Genomic DNA, 14,324 nt, shown 5'->3' with positions numbered 1-14,324 from the left:
AAAATCTAGACTCAAAGTACACACATCAGGGGTCAGATAATCTAAAGTTTAAAATAGTCTAGAATTTACCTTAAAATTCCTTTAAAGAGTGAAACACTTTGGTGCACGTTAAATGATTTCATTGGTAAAAATTTGATTTCCACATAGTTAATATATGGGTGTACACATATACACACATCGCTAATGCCTTGCACTGGGATAGATAGAATTATTAATTGATTGAAAAAGCACGAGAAGAAAATCATCACTTATGTGAACTAAATTAAATGTCTTAGGGTTTCAGGGTAACCAGAGCAAATGATGTCTCCCAAGGAAGTAAATGCCTACTCCGAAAAGAATTATACACTTTGTTCATCCACTTTGTTCATACAGGTCGAATCTCATTACAATGCAGAGATTCCTACATTGTGTGGGAGGTTGAACCACAGGTTCCTTCAGAACTCTGGTTCTTTCATTCTGTGAGTACCGTTTGACCTTGAAGGTTTCTTCTTTTCTTAAATACGGCAGTTCTGTGATTACAGCAGAAACCTCTTTATGATGAAGTTCAAAGCTCATAGCCTGCTTTGGTTGTTCACTTTTTTCCCTTTCATTTCTCACATGCTCCCTGTTTTCACGGAGTTTACAGCCTGGATGAGGATATCGACATTAAACATCTACTTGATTGTACTGACAGTGCCTAACTCCATATAGATTAGCGCTCTGAAGAAAGGAACAGTGCACTGTGAAAGGAGAGCGAAGGGATCTGACCTTGACTGGGGAATCAGGGAAGGCTTCTTGGAGGGAGCAATGTTTGAGAGGAGAACTGACATGTACATAGGGGTTAATTAGGCGAAAGAGAGTGGGATGGAAAAGGCATTCCTGACGTTGGTACAGCGTGTGTATTTACTGGTCTATCTGTCCAGTCTGACCATCCACCCAGCCATCTACTTACCTGTTCAACTACCTATCCACCCACCTACCCATCCACCCATCTGCTTACACATTTACCCATCCATTTATCCTGTTTTCCCAAACAGTATGGTAATGCAAACAGGTGGAAATTAGCTGCTTTCTAAGTCTGTAAGTCTGTTTTGGGAGATCAGAGGAGTGTTTTTAAAAAATCCTCAGAGAACACTAGGAGGTTATTTTAAGTAACAATAGGCCATGATACAATTTCAGCCCTTCCTCTTGCTCTTGCTGGAATGGGATTTGCACGCATGTGTGAACACCCAGAGGGAGCTCTCCTGGGGTATCAACTGTGCTCTAACCACCCCCCACCCACAGAATGAAGAGGGTGAAACCCATGTGCCAGAAGCCTGCTTCTGCTTCCCTGGGAACTGTAATTTGCAGTGAAAGATTGAAGTGAAATCCTGCATTAACAGGGAGAATTGATCTAATTTTTACAAGGAATTACTTTTTCGTACCAGAAAGGATCTGCCAAAAAGCAATATTCAATATTAAAAAATGAGAATTAAATTGATATCTATTTTGCATAAAGAAACTTTAAGAATAGTTGCTTGAAATCAGGGGTAGTTTGTGGGCTTGCTTTTAGTGATCAGCAGATTATCCATTGACAGCTGTTGTCAGTTAACCATAAGTGTTCTACTGAGTTTACAGAACTTTGGCATTAAATTTATACCTGAAGTGAGCTTAGAGATTCAATGTAACGTTCATTTTATACAAGAAATTGAAAGCCAGATAGGTTAAGTGACTTTTTCAAGCCATTAAAAAATTTATGCCTCAACTCATTTCATTCCCCAGGCTTGTGTGCCAGGAGAGGGCAGGCAGGACCTTGGGTCTTCTAAATCCTGGTTCAGCGTGAGGAGCTCTGAAACCGACTCGGCATTCAGATCTTTGAATTGCTTAACTTCTTAACTTTAAAAATTGCTTAACTTCCCTAAGTCTCAGTTTCTTCATCTATATAAGGGGATAATTATTGTATCTACCTCATTGTGCTCGCTTCAGCAGGACATATACTAAAATTGGAACAATACAGAGAAGATTAGCATGGCCCCTGCACAAGGATGATGTGCAAATTCATGAAGTGTACCATATTTTTGGGCTTCCCAGGTGGCTCGGTGATAAGGAATCTGCATGCAATGCAGGAGACCCAGGTTCGATCCTTGGGTCGGGAAGATCCCCTGGCGAAGGGAATGGCAACCCACTCCAGTATTCTTGACTGGAGAATTCCATGGACAGAAGAGCCTGGAGGGCTGCAGTCCATGGGGTCTCAAAAAGTCAGACACGACTGAGTGATTAATACTTTCACTTCACTTTCAAAGGTTAAAATGCCTGAGAAGAGTCAAGTCTGTAATAAATGCTCAGTGAACGCTTTGCCAACAGAAAAAGGACTGAAGTGACCATGGGTTGGTTCTCAGTGGGGCTTCAAGATGCGAGGCAAGCCTTCTCTGCTTTCTGGTGCCCCTGGACTCTACTGTGAGAAAACCCTGTCCTGGGCAGTCCATCATCCCAGAGAAAGGAAACTGATGGAGTGAATTTGAGCTATTATGACTCGTCACCATGCCCAATCTTCTACAAGACTTTTTTAGGCATCTGCATTTAAGTATGTACCTAGGAGTGGACTTACATTAAAAGCAGCCTAACAGCTTTCCAAAGTGGTTGCACCATTTTATACTCTTACTAGCAATGAAGGAGACTTCAGTTGACCTGCATCCTCACCAACTCTTGATATTGGGAGTCTTTAATTGTAGCCTTTCTGGGGGGAGGGGGGAATGTGATGGTACCTCATTGTTGCTAGCCTACTGAGCTGAGAAGAGTTTCTGGCTTGTTTAAGAACTTCTACTACTAACTCTTGAGTCCTCTGTTTCACCCTCAAGGATGGAGTTCAGCAAGTCTGGTGAAGCCCAGACCTTTGTCACTCAGCCTTGCTCATGGATACTAACTGGTTATTGGCCAGACCAAGCAGCACACACCCCTGGAAATGCTCAGCTAGTTCACTGGATGGTTGTGAACCTTCCAGGTAGCCACACTACTTAGATGCCAAAGCTCCTTCTAAGTAGCACGCGTATATGTGAGTGTAGGTCTTTTCTATACCTTCTGTGTATTTAATGAACTGAAAAAATTCGCACTTTTTGGTGGATGAAATCACACTGCATGTATGTAGCTCACAGATGAGGAGTCTACTCAGTATTCCGCAGGGGTGGGGTGAGGTGGGGAGCACAGGTTGCTCCGGTGGCCACTGCAGGGATCTTTCTAAACCATCTTCCTCTGCCTCTGCTCCCCTTTCTACCTGAACCGTCCATTTTCACCATCCCCCTTCCTTCTCTTTCCTCCCTTCCTCTCTCTTTTCTCCTCTTTTCCTTTCACCAACTGAACAAGAGTTGAACAAAACATCTGATCACAAATTTGCAATCAGCAGAAAAACCCAAACACCTGAAATGTCATGTGTATGCCCTAATCCCTTCTGAATTTGATACAGACCTGCTTTAGTTCATAGATAATTTTAATGGGTATTATTGAGTTCTATTTTGTCCTGTTATTACTTCATGTTGTTTTTTCCATACTTCTAGATAAGCCTCGTAATTATGATTCCGAATGTCCGTAGTCAATCATATGCATTCAGCAGCTTGCTGAGCTACTTCATCTAGTAGCTACACAATATTCCAGCATATGGATATTGCAAAATTTATTGGATCAATCCTCTTTTATTGGACATTTGTGTTACTTTCAGTCTGGAGCATTAATGATAATGCTACAGAAAATATATTTTTACCTGATATTTATCTGCCTTTCTGCTTATTTCCTAAGGAGTAATTTCTAGACATAGAAATGCAGTCAAAGGGCAATGAACCACTTAAAATGTTCTTTCCACATACAATAAATAATATTCCAGAAAGACCCAACCAACTTTGTTACTAAAATTAATATATGAGAATGCCTATTTCATAGCAAATGAACACTTTAAAAAAATCTTATAATTAAAACAAAAATCTTCTTTTTAAATTACAAAGCAACACCCATCTGCTACCAAAACCTCAGTCTTACAGAAGTGCATGATTATTTATTTAAATATTAGTCTGAAGGTTGAAATATGTTTGGGGAAATACTCTCTGCTTTGCAGGATATTATAGGCAGTGGTAGATTGCTGTTAAATTGGAACTAGGGTTAGGTCAGTGATGGTGGGTAAGATCTCCTAGTGTGTCTTTCTCAAAGGTAGTCAGTTACTGGCTTCTTCTTCCTTTTTTCCTCCTGTCTTGGTGGTCAAGAGTGCTGTTCCCCAAATCTTTCTGGCTCTGTGACTTCCTGGCACATGGTAGGGTTTCACATGCTGGCCCCCTTGTAGTTGAGTGGCTGTGCTTGGGTCACATGACTAGCTCTGGGCTGTAAGATGCACACGGAGGTGATGTGTGTCACCACCAGCCCAAGTGTGTCATTGCTGGTGTGAGGCCAAGCAGACCTTTCCCCTGCCACATACCTGGCTACAGATGATGGGGGTGTAGTGGAGTGAGAAAGATGCCTTTGAGATTTTGGTAGTATTGCTGTTGCTGCTGCTGCTGCTAAGTCACTTCAGTCGTGTCCAACCCTGTGTGACTCCATAGATGGCAGCCCACCAGGCTCCTCTGTCCCTGGGATTCTCCAGGCAAGAATACTGGAGTGGATTGCCATTTCCTTCTCCAATGCATGAAAGTGAAAAGTGAAAGTGAAGTTACTCAGTTGTGTCTGACTCTTAGTGATCCCATGGACTGTAGTCTACCAGGCTTCTCCATCCATGGGATTCTCTAGGCAAGAATACTGGAGTGGGTTGCCATTGCCTTACCACAGCATAAACTGGAGTGTTCATAAACTTTATGAACATAAAGCCTGTTCTCAATGCAATACCTTCTGCTCCCTCTCTTCCTCCTGACTTTTATGAGTAATTCATCCATATCCATCATGCAGTCATAAGGCCTTGCCATGAGCCTAAGGTTTGGGAGTCCATAGAAATGGATTTGAATCTCATATGTTGCAGAATTGTCATAAAATGTTTGTATATAATTACTACTTAATTAAAAAGAAACCCTATCCCAGAGCAAGTAAACCAAAAAGAGGGCTTCCCTGGTGGCTGAGGGCTAAAGAATCCACCTGCCAATGCAAGAGATATGGGAGACATGGGTTTGATTCCTGGGTCAGAAAGATCCACTGGAGGAGGAAATGGCAACCCACTCCAGTATTCTTGCCTGGGACATTCCAAGGACAGAGGAGCCTGGCGGGCTACAGTCCATGAGGTTACAAAGAGTCAGACACGACTGAGGGACTAAATAACAACAAAACCAAAAATAAGCACCTTTGTTTACTGAGGTTCAAGAACAAATGGACTGAATGTTGCAGGATTTGAAGGCAGTAGGAAGGGAAGCGATATTGATGACCAGCTGAGAGAGAGATGGAAGCCTGACCAGTAGGTATCATAGAAGCATCAGTGTCATCTGTAGCTTTAAGCTCCCCAAGGTAATACAAAAAGGCTAAGCCCTTTATTCGGAGAAGGCAATGGCACCCCACTCCAGTACTCTTGCCTGGAAAATCCCATGGACGGAGGAGCCTGGAAGGCTGCAGTCCATGGGGTCGCTAGGAGTCGGACACGACTGAGCGACTTCACTTTTACTTTTCACTTTCATGCATTGAAGAAGGAAATGGCAACCCACTCCAGTGTTCTTGCCTGGAGAACCCCAGGGATGGGGGAGCCTGGTGGGCTGCTGTCTATGGGGTCGAACAGAGTCGGATACGACTGAAGTGACTTAGCATAGCAAGCCCTTTATTACTTAAGAGCCTGCCCAAAGAGTTTTATGCCTTGTGCACAGATAGGCTGTGTGTGTGTGTGAGTGAAACTGTGAAGAAACCACATGCACAGTGGAAAATAATGCCCCTTTTAAACAAGCTGAGCAGGGCTTGATACAAGGCAGTGTGGTCTTGCTCCTCTGTTTACACAGGAAGCCTTTCATGCAGGCATGATATATGGAGGATTTAAGCCATTGAGATCCTTTATGCTAACAGACCATTCATCTTGGATTTTCCAGGTTTCTAGGTTGTCTTCGAGGAGTACACCATTGGCTCTGAAACTGGCTGATGTGTGGACAGATACATTACAAGTCCCTAAATTATCACGTTGCAGGAACTTGTCATTATAAGGCTCTAATGGCACCCAGCTCTGCTCCAGCCTCCCTCCGACCCGAGACATTGTCACATGGACAGTGTCAGAGCTCTTTTGCTTTCGGATGTCATAGCTTCAGTTCCTTCTTAGCATCAACGTTTTCTTCTTCTTTTTAGAATATTTGTTTGTTTCTTTGGTTGTGTTGGGTCTTAGGTGCAGCCCATGGGATTTTTGTTCTGGGTGTGTGCTTGCACGCTAAGCTGCTTTAGTTGTGTCCAACTCTTTGCAACCCATAGACTATAGCCCGCCAGGCTCCTCTGTCCAGGGATTCTCCAGGAAAGAATACTGGAGTGAGTTGTCATTTCCTTCTCCAGGGGATCATCCCGACCCAGGAATCGAACCAGGGTCTCCTGCATTGCAGGCAGATTCTTTACTGACTGAGCCACCAGGGCATCCCATTAGTCCTCACATATTTTTTTAGTGCTAATTGTCACAGACCATTCTAGGTGCATTCTTCCTAACTTTGCATTCCTCAGCTTTTTGTCAGACATGAAAAAGAAGCTAAAGTTTAACTCCCAAATTATCCCCAAATAGGCAGGACCAGCAAACTAATTAGAAGAATTAAGACAGCTCTCTCCTTTTCTCTGAATATGCGTGTGGCTCTGTGTCACACACGCATATACGTGGGTTAGGGACTTTAGCTTGTGTTTTCCAAACACATGTATATAATTTATTTATTTCTTTACTTCATTCATGCATTTGCTTATTCATTCAGTGCCCATCCATCCGTTCCTTCAGTTAACTAGTATTTTTGGTAGGCCTACTGTGTGCCAGTGCAGGTAGTAGAGATACAGGAGAAAGGAGACTAGGTTCTCATTCTCATGTAGCTTTTCATTCGCAATAGACAGTGCTTTGATGTGCTTATTAAATGAATGGTTATGATTTTACAATGTTGCATTTCTAGTAGAGATTGGCAATTCAACGCATGCAAGTTAAGAGTGCAGGAGCTCAGCCCCTTTCTTCCCTCTTCCTGGCTTCACAAATACTCTTTTCAGCAAAGATGCCTTCCCAGACATTTCATTACATGTTTGAAATATTTATACACATAAGTGGGGAAAATGAATTAAAACTGTGAACTCTATGTGGCACTCAAGTCAAAATAGGAAGTTAAGTTGTTCAGCTGTGCATTTTGACTGCTTCCCATTAGGAAGCCCCTTTCAAGAAAAAAACCTTCCCGGAGCAACACACTTCAAAGGGGTTCCCCCGTAATGCTGTTTAAAATGTGTTAATTGAATCTAATTGCAAACAGCTGCCCAGTTTAGCCACTGTTTGCATTGGCTTTCACCCACTCTAGATCTAGGTCATCTTTTTGGTTACTTATATTCATATTGGGATCTTAATATATTTGTTGTAATCTCAGAATGTGTCGCCATTCAAAGGATTATGAGATAATAAATAAAAACATGGAGACAACATATTTGTCAAGCCCTGAGGTCACTGCCAAGTACAGAAGTATTTGAGAGCAGATGCCCTCTTTGATACACTGTGTAGGGTCATGATACCTCCCTTGAACACATGGGAAATCTTCCAGCCACAGTGACAACAAAAACTCCATGGTGTTTGCTGGCTTTTGTATGTGGGTAGAAATGCTGAGTGATCTTTTACAGTCTGTTCTCCACCACTTAATTATTGAATTTTAATGCCTTTGTAGGAAGCAGGGAAAAATAATAAATATTTATTATTTTATAGGTGAAGTTGCTGTTGTCATTTTTCAAGAAGTGCTTGTGGTAGCAACTTGCTGGTTAAATGTGAAAAGATGGTTTTCAAAATGTTTAACAAATAGTAAGGCAGTCCTGGGGGCTTCCCAGCTGGCTCAGCAGTAAAGAATCTGCCTGCAATGCTGGAGACGCTGGAGATGTGGGTTCAATCCCTGGGTTGGGAAGATCCCCTGGAGAAGGGCATGGCAACCCACTCTAGTATTCTTGCCTGGAGAATCCCACGGACAGAGGAGCCTGGTGAGCTACAGTCCAGGGGGTCGAAAAGAGAAGGACACGACTAAGGGATTAACACACACATAAGGCATAAACACTGAGCAATTAAACACTTGCTGGTCATAGTAACTGGCGTGGCTATACTCATACATACTTGTGTAGCAACCAAAGGATTCCTTTTCCACAAGTTAGTACTGAGGGTAACTGGAACTGATTCTATTGGGATTCAGTATAGAATGTGCTGGAGAAGGAAATGGCAACCCACTCCAGTATTGCCTAGAGAATTCCGTGAACAGAGGAGCCTGGTGGGCTGCCGTCTATGGGGTCACACAGAGTCGGACACGACTGAAGCGACTTAGCATGCATGCATGCATGCATTAGAGAAGGAAATGGCAACCCACTCCAGTATTCTTGCCTGGAGAATCCCAGGGACAGAGGAGCCTGGTGGGCTGCTGTCTATGGGGTCGCAAGAGTTGGACACGACTGAAGCAACTTAGCAGCAGCAGTAGCGTAGAATGTGTACCTCAGAGTTATCTTGCCCTGGGAGTGAGAGAGATGGGGTATTGCTACCCACTCGAATTTGACATTGGCTGAAGGCTGCTTCTGGGCATTACTGTCCCACACTTCTGTCCTGCCATTCAAGTGGCAAAGTGGCCTCTAGTCGACTTTGCTCTTATGCAAAAAAATGCTAGAGCCAGGCATTGGAAATCAAGCTGCTGAGTATTGAAAAGCATGTGCCCAGTGGTATGGGTGGTCCACCAGCTGCACCTACTATGGGTGGTCGGTGGGCATTTGAGAATATCAGTGGGGTGGAAATGGAGATCATAAAATGTTTCACTCTCTGTTTTGGGCACATCAGTAGCAGTAGCCTTCCTGAGATTGTCTGAAACAAGTTGGTCTTCAGAATATAAGTTAAATGGGATTGAGGGATGGAGAATATAATGAAAATGATGATGACAGAGGGGTTGATGTAAGTAGCTATTACTTACCTTTGCTTCACTATATGATAGACAAAGCCCCCCCATTTTCCAGATGAGGGACCTGAGGCTCAGAGATGTCCAGTAAATTGTATGAGGACACTCAGGGAGAAGCATAGAAACAGAATTTGAATTCTGACTTTCCTGACTCTGTGCTACAGCTCCTGAAGGTATGGAAGGTTTAACACAGAGCCTTCCTGTTCTCTTTCCTTCCCTCCTTCCCTCGCTTCCTTCTTTTGACAGACCTTTTGGGTACTTACTATGTGCTAGATGCTGTTCTATGCACCACATGGCACAGAAACAATTTTGGTTCTTTTTGATCCAGAAAGTCCCTCCATTTCCCCTTCCCTGCCCCCACTTAGCTTTTGTGGGGCCCCAGCAAGTGTAAGAATGAAGGCTCATGTACCACATCTAAATATTTACAAGCTATAAATCAGGCTGACCGGATGTTAAATAACATATGTTCCATCCTCCTGCCTTGACAAATATACCTGCACAGAGGGCAGGTTCGAATGAAAATTTATCGGCTCCTGGGGTGCCATGCAGGAATGTCGTGGCTCAGAAAGTGAGGTTTCCCCGCCCTCGGCCTGCTGCCTGTCCCCCATCTCTTTCTTCCCCGGCAGCCCCAGTCCGTACATCCAAGCTCCACGTCTGCAAACAGCCACCCTGTGGCTGCTTCTTGGGCATAGGTGTGTGATTACTGGAGGTTCTCCCTTGAGAGAACCGGCCTGGGGAAGGCTCTGGAAGGGGGCTTGGGACGCTCAGGCAGAGACTGGTCTCTGGGACCCAAGCTGTGGTCTGGAAAAGGAGATGCAGGTTCTGAGTGGGTAGGTCTCCACGGAGCGGGGCGTGGCCAGAGGAGGACCCAGACTGTCAGGTCCAGGTCTCGGGGGGAAGGGGGTGGGGAGCGGGGTGGACTCTGTTTTCTGGACCTATGAACAGCTCTGCTCTCTCTTCCAGTTTTTCTTCTAAAACTCACTTTCATGTTCTTCTTCTTCTTTTTTTTTAAAGATTTGGCCGCCTGGGGATTTTCTTTTAAAATGTAGAATTCAAATACTCTACTTCTTGAAGGGGGGGGGGGGCGGGCGGTGGGGTGGGGAGAGGGGGCAGTCCGTTAAGGTGGACAGAGGGTAGATGTTCCAGGAGGAGGAAGGGGGATTGTGGAAGGAGACCTGCTCCTTGGGCCTTGACGGGTTCCACACTCAGCTGCTCCAGTCTGTAGAGGGGCCGAACAGCCACCCTCGTCCTCTGTCCTGAGATCTGATGGGTTCATCCCAGACTTTCGGGAAAGGATGCGATTTCAGCAGTATCAGCTCTTCAGCCTATTTACCTCTCTAGCCATAATGACCTGAAGCTCTGGATAAACTCCTAAAACTAGCGCATTAGCAATGCTTGCCTTTCCTGGGTCAGATTATCCTGGGGGAGTCAGATAGAATGACCTGAATGGCACATGTTCATGCTGGCATGTGTTCCTCTTTCCCCTCTGGGGGAAGATAGATAATATTTACCAGAACTAGGGTAAGAACACACACTGATGTATTCAGTAAGTGATAATAATCTTTTGCAATTAATTTTTATTGAAGTACAGTTGATTTACAGTGTTGTTAGTTTATGCTGTACAGCAAAGTGGATCAGTTATATCCACCCTTTTTTAGATTCTGTTTCCATATCGGCCATTGCAGAGTATTGAGTAGAGTTCCTTGTGCTATATAGTAGGTTATTAGTTATCTATTGTATATATAGTAGTGTGTATATGTCAATCCCAGTCTCCCAATTTATTTCTCCCTTGCTTTCCCCCTTGGTAACTGTAAATTTGTTTTCTACATCTGTTGACTCTATTTCTGTTTTGTAAATAGGTTCATTTATGCTATTTTTTAGATTGCATGTATAGGCAATTGATAATAATCTTTATTAATTTAGCTAATTCTATATGATGTCTGTGTTTCCCCTTCAGGTGGTTATGGTCTTCTGGGCATAGGTAACTAACTACCGGTAGGTAAGCCTCTTAGAAATCGACTAAGAGACCAGGATGTGTGTGTGCTCAGTTGTCTGACTCTTTGTGACCCCATGCACTGTAGCCCACCAGGCTCCTCTGTCCACAGAATTTTCCAGGCAAGGATACTGGAGTAGCTTGCCATTTCCTTCTCCAAAGAGACTGGGATGGCAAGAGCTTATTTAATATGGCTATTTCAGTGTGGCGGCCAGCAGGGTGCTGCAGTGGGCAGGATGCTACAGTCATACCAGGGCTCACTGGGCAAGAGTTCTGAGTGCCATGAGTAAGCCCTGCTGATGAACCCATGGGGACTGCCCAGGATGGGAAGCATAGGCAGACCTCAGGGGTCCTTGATTCCTAAGAGGGCTCCAAGGGGAGCTCAGTTCACTTGGCCCCAGCCAAGCCAAGAGAGTGCATAGCAGACCTTGATTGGCCACAGATTTCAGCATCAAAGGCCTCCCAAGGAGGACCCAGAGGACCTGGAGAGAGTTACAGGACCTGTGTGTACGAATCACGGAGACCAAGGATCTCCTTCCCGCTTTGTGCCATCAACAGGTAAGAATAAACTCTTCCTTTAGAGGTCATCTCGGAGAAGGGAAAGCTGGGGAGGAAAACTGCAAGATTGAAATACCCAGGAGCTTGTTTAATTTATTCTGTGGGTTGACATTTAATTATCTGTCTCTCCATTGTAAAGCGAAGGGCTCAGGAGAAGGATTAGATCAATTACAGCAAAATAAACTGTATTTTGTTTGTGTAGGGAAATTTTGAAATTGCTAAAACTGTCTTTGCCCTGCACTTGATCACTCATGCGTGCATGGATGAGTGAGTGTACGTGTGTGCACACACACACACACACACACACATGGCACTTCTATAAAGTTTTCCCTGTACCACCTCCCCTCAAAAATCTATATTCACAGAAGCATCAGTGAGGCATACAGGATTTAACTGAGGATTTCCAAGGGGAGATGTGGTTTCATTGCACAGCCCGCAGGCTCATCATCTCCATTCAGGGCTGTATTTCATTATTTTTAAGATGCGGTTTTTTCATGTTTGGATACTTGCTATCTCTGAAACCACTTACTGCCTTACTGTGATGGTGTGCCAGAGTATAATGACAGCATTTTCATAGCAGTCCATAACATTGTGGTGTGTCTTACACTGATATCTTTTAATATTTGATAAAATTCTTCTGTTTTACTGTCCTTCCTCAGCTATTCCCAGAGGTTTACCCTCTTAGGGAGTTGAGTAGAGTGGTTCAAAGTACGAATTCTATGGTTCAAAGTACAGATGATTGCTCACTAGCACCATTATTCACAAGCCAGTAACCTTGGGCAAGTTGTGGAGCCACTCTGGGCCTTTGTTTCCCCATCTGTGAAATGGGGATGGTAGTAGGGACCACTTCACTGGGTTATGTAAGTATTAAATAAGTGGATCAGGTAAAGAGATTGGAACTAGTGCTCGACAGCGGTAAATACGAGATAAGAAGCTACTCTTACAGTTATTACCTCTTTAGGCCCCTCCCACACAGGCTCAAAGACTAACAGAGTTTTGCCAAGAAAATGCACTGGTCATAGCAAACACCCTCTTCCAACAACACAAGAGAAGACTCTACACATGGACATCACCAGATGGTCAACACCGAAATCAGATTGATTATGTTCTTTGCAGCCAAAGATGGAGAAGCTCTATATAGTCAACAAAAACAAGACCAGGAGCTGACTGTGGCTCAGATCATGAACTCCTTATTACTAAATTCAGACTTAAATTGAAGAAAGTAGGGAAAACCACTAGACCATTCAGGTATGACCTCAATCAAATCCCTTATGATTATACAGTGGAAGTGAGAAATAGATTTAAGGGCCTAGATCTGATAGAGTGCCTGACAAACTATGGAATGAGGTTCGTGACATTGCACAGGTGACAGGGATCAAGACCATCCCCATGGAAAAGAAATGCAAAAAAGCAAAATGGCTGTCTGGGGAGGCATTCCAAATAGCTGTGAAAAGAAGAGAAGCAAAAAGCAAAGGAGAAAAGGAAAGATATAAGCATCTGAATGCAGAGTTCCAAAGAATAGCAAGAAGAGATAAGAAAGCCTTCCCTCAGCAATCAATGCAAAGAAATAGGGGAAAACAACAGAATGGGAAAGACTAGAGATCTCTTCAAGAAAATTAGAGATACCAAGGGAACATTTCATGCAAAGATGTCGATAAAGGACAGAAATGGTAAGGACCTAACAGAAGCAGAAGATATCAAGAAGAAGTGGCAAGAATACACAGAATAACTGTACAAAAAAGATCTTCACGACCCAGATAATCACGATGGTGTGCTCACTGACCTAGAGCCAGACATCCTGGAATGTGAAGTCAAGTGGGCCCTAGAAAGCATCACTATGAATGAAGCTAGTGGAGGTGGTAGAATTCCAGTTGAGCTATTCCAAATCCTGAAAGATGATGCTGTGAAAGTGCTGCACTCAATATGCCAGCAAATTTGGAAAACTCAGCAGTGGCCACAGGACTGGAAAAGGTCAGTTTTCATTCCAATCCCAAAGAAAGGCAATGCCAAAGAATGCTCAAACTACCACACAATTGCACTCATCTCACACGCTAGTAAAGTAATGCTCAAAATTCTCCAAGCCAGGCTTCAGCAATACATGAACCGTGAACTTCCTGATGTTCAAGTTGGTTTTAGAAAAGGCAGAGGAACCAGAGATCAAATTGCCAACATCCGCTGGATCATCGAAAAAGCAAGAGAGTTCCAGAAAAACATTTACTTCCACTTTACTGACTATGCCAAAGCCTTTGACTGTATGGATCACAATAAACTGTGGAGAATTCTGAAAGAGATGGGAATACCAGACCACCTGACCTGTCTCTTGAGAAGTTTGTATGCAGGTCAGGAAGCAACAGTTAGAACTGGACATGGAACAACAGACTGGTTCCAAATAGGAAAAGGAGTACATCAAGGCTGTATATTCTCACCCTGCTTATTTAACTTATATGCAGAGTACATCATGAGAAACTCTGGACTGGAAGAAGCACCAGCTGGAATCAAGATAGCCAGGAGAAATATCAATAACCTCAGATATGCAGATGACACCACCCTTATGGCAGAAAGTGAAGAGGAACTAAAAAGCCTCTTGATGAAAGTGAAAGAGGAGAGTGAAAAAGTTGGCTTAAAGCTCAACATTCAGAAAACGAAGATCATGGCATCCGGTCCCATCACTTCATGGAAAATAGATGGGGAAACAGTAGAAACAGTGTCAGACTTTATTTTCTGGGGCTCCAAAATCACTGCAC

The 14,324-nt window shown here is 43.6% G+C and overlaps 1 non-coding gene across 1 annotated transcript; it reads left to right on the top strand.

The window, feature by feature from the left end:
• Positions 1–1,931: 1,931 nt before the first annotated feature.
• On the top strand, positions 1,932–2,038 carry LOC113879291. Its single transcript, XR_003507266.1, has one exon. It is a non-coding gene; the product is annotated as a U6 spliceosomal RNA (small nuclear RNA).
• Positions 2,039–14,324: the final 12,286 nt, after the last annotated feature.

The sequence above is a fragment of the Bos indicus x Bos taurus genome, chromosome 20 (assembly GCF_003369695.1).
Source record: "Bos indicus x Bos taurus breed Angus x Brahman F1 hybrid chromosome 20, Bos_hybrid_MaternalHap_v2.0, whole genome shotgun sequence".
In the NCBI taxonomy this organism is placed as follows: Eukaryota; Metazoa; Chordata; class Mammalia; order Artiodactyla; family Bovidae; genus Bos; species Bos indicus x Bos taurus.
Note: the sequence above shows the minus strand (reverse complement) of the source record. Positions and strands in the feature narration are given on the sequence as shown.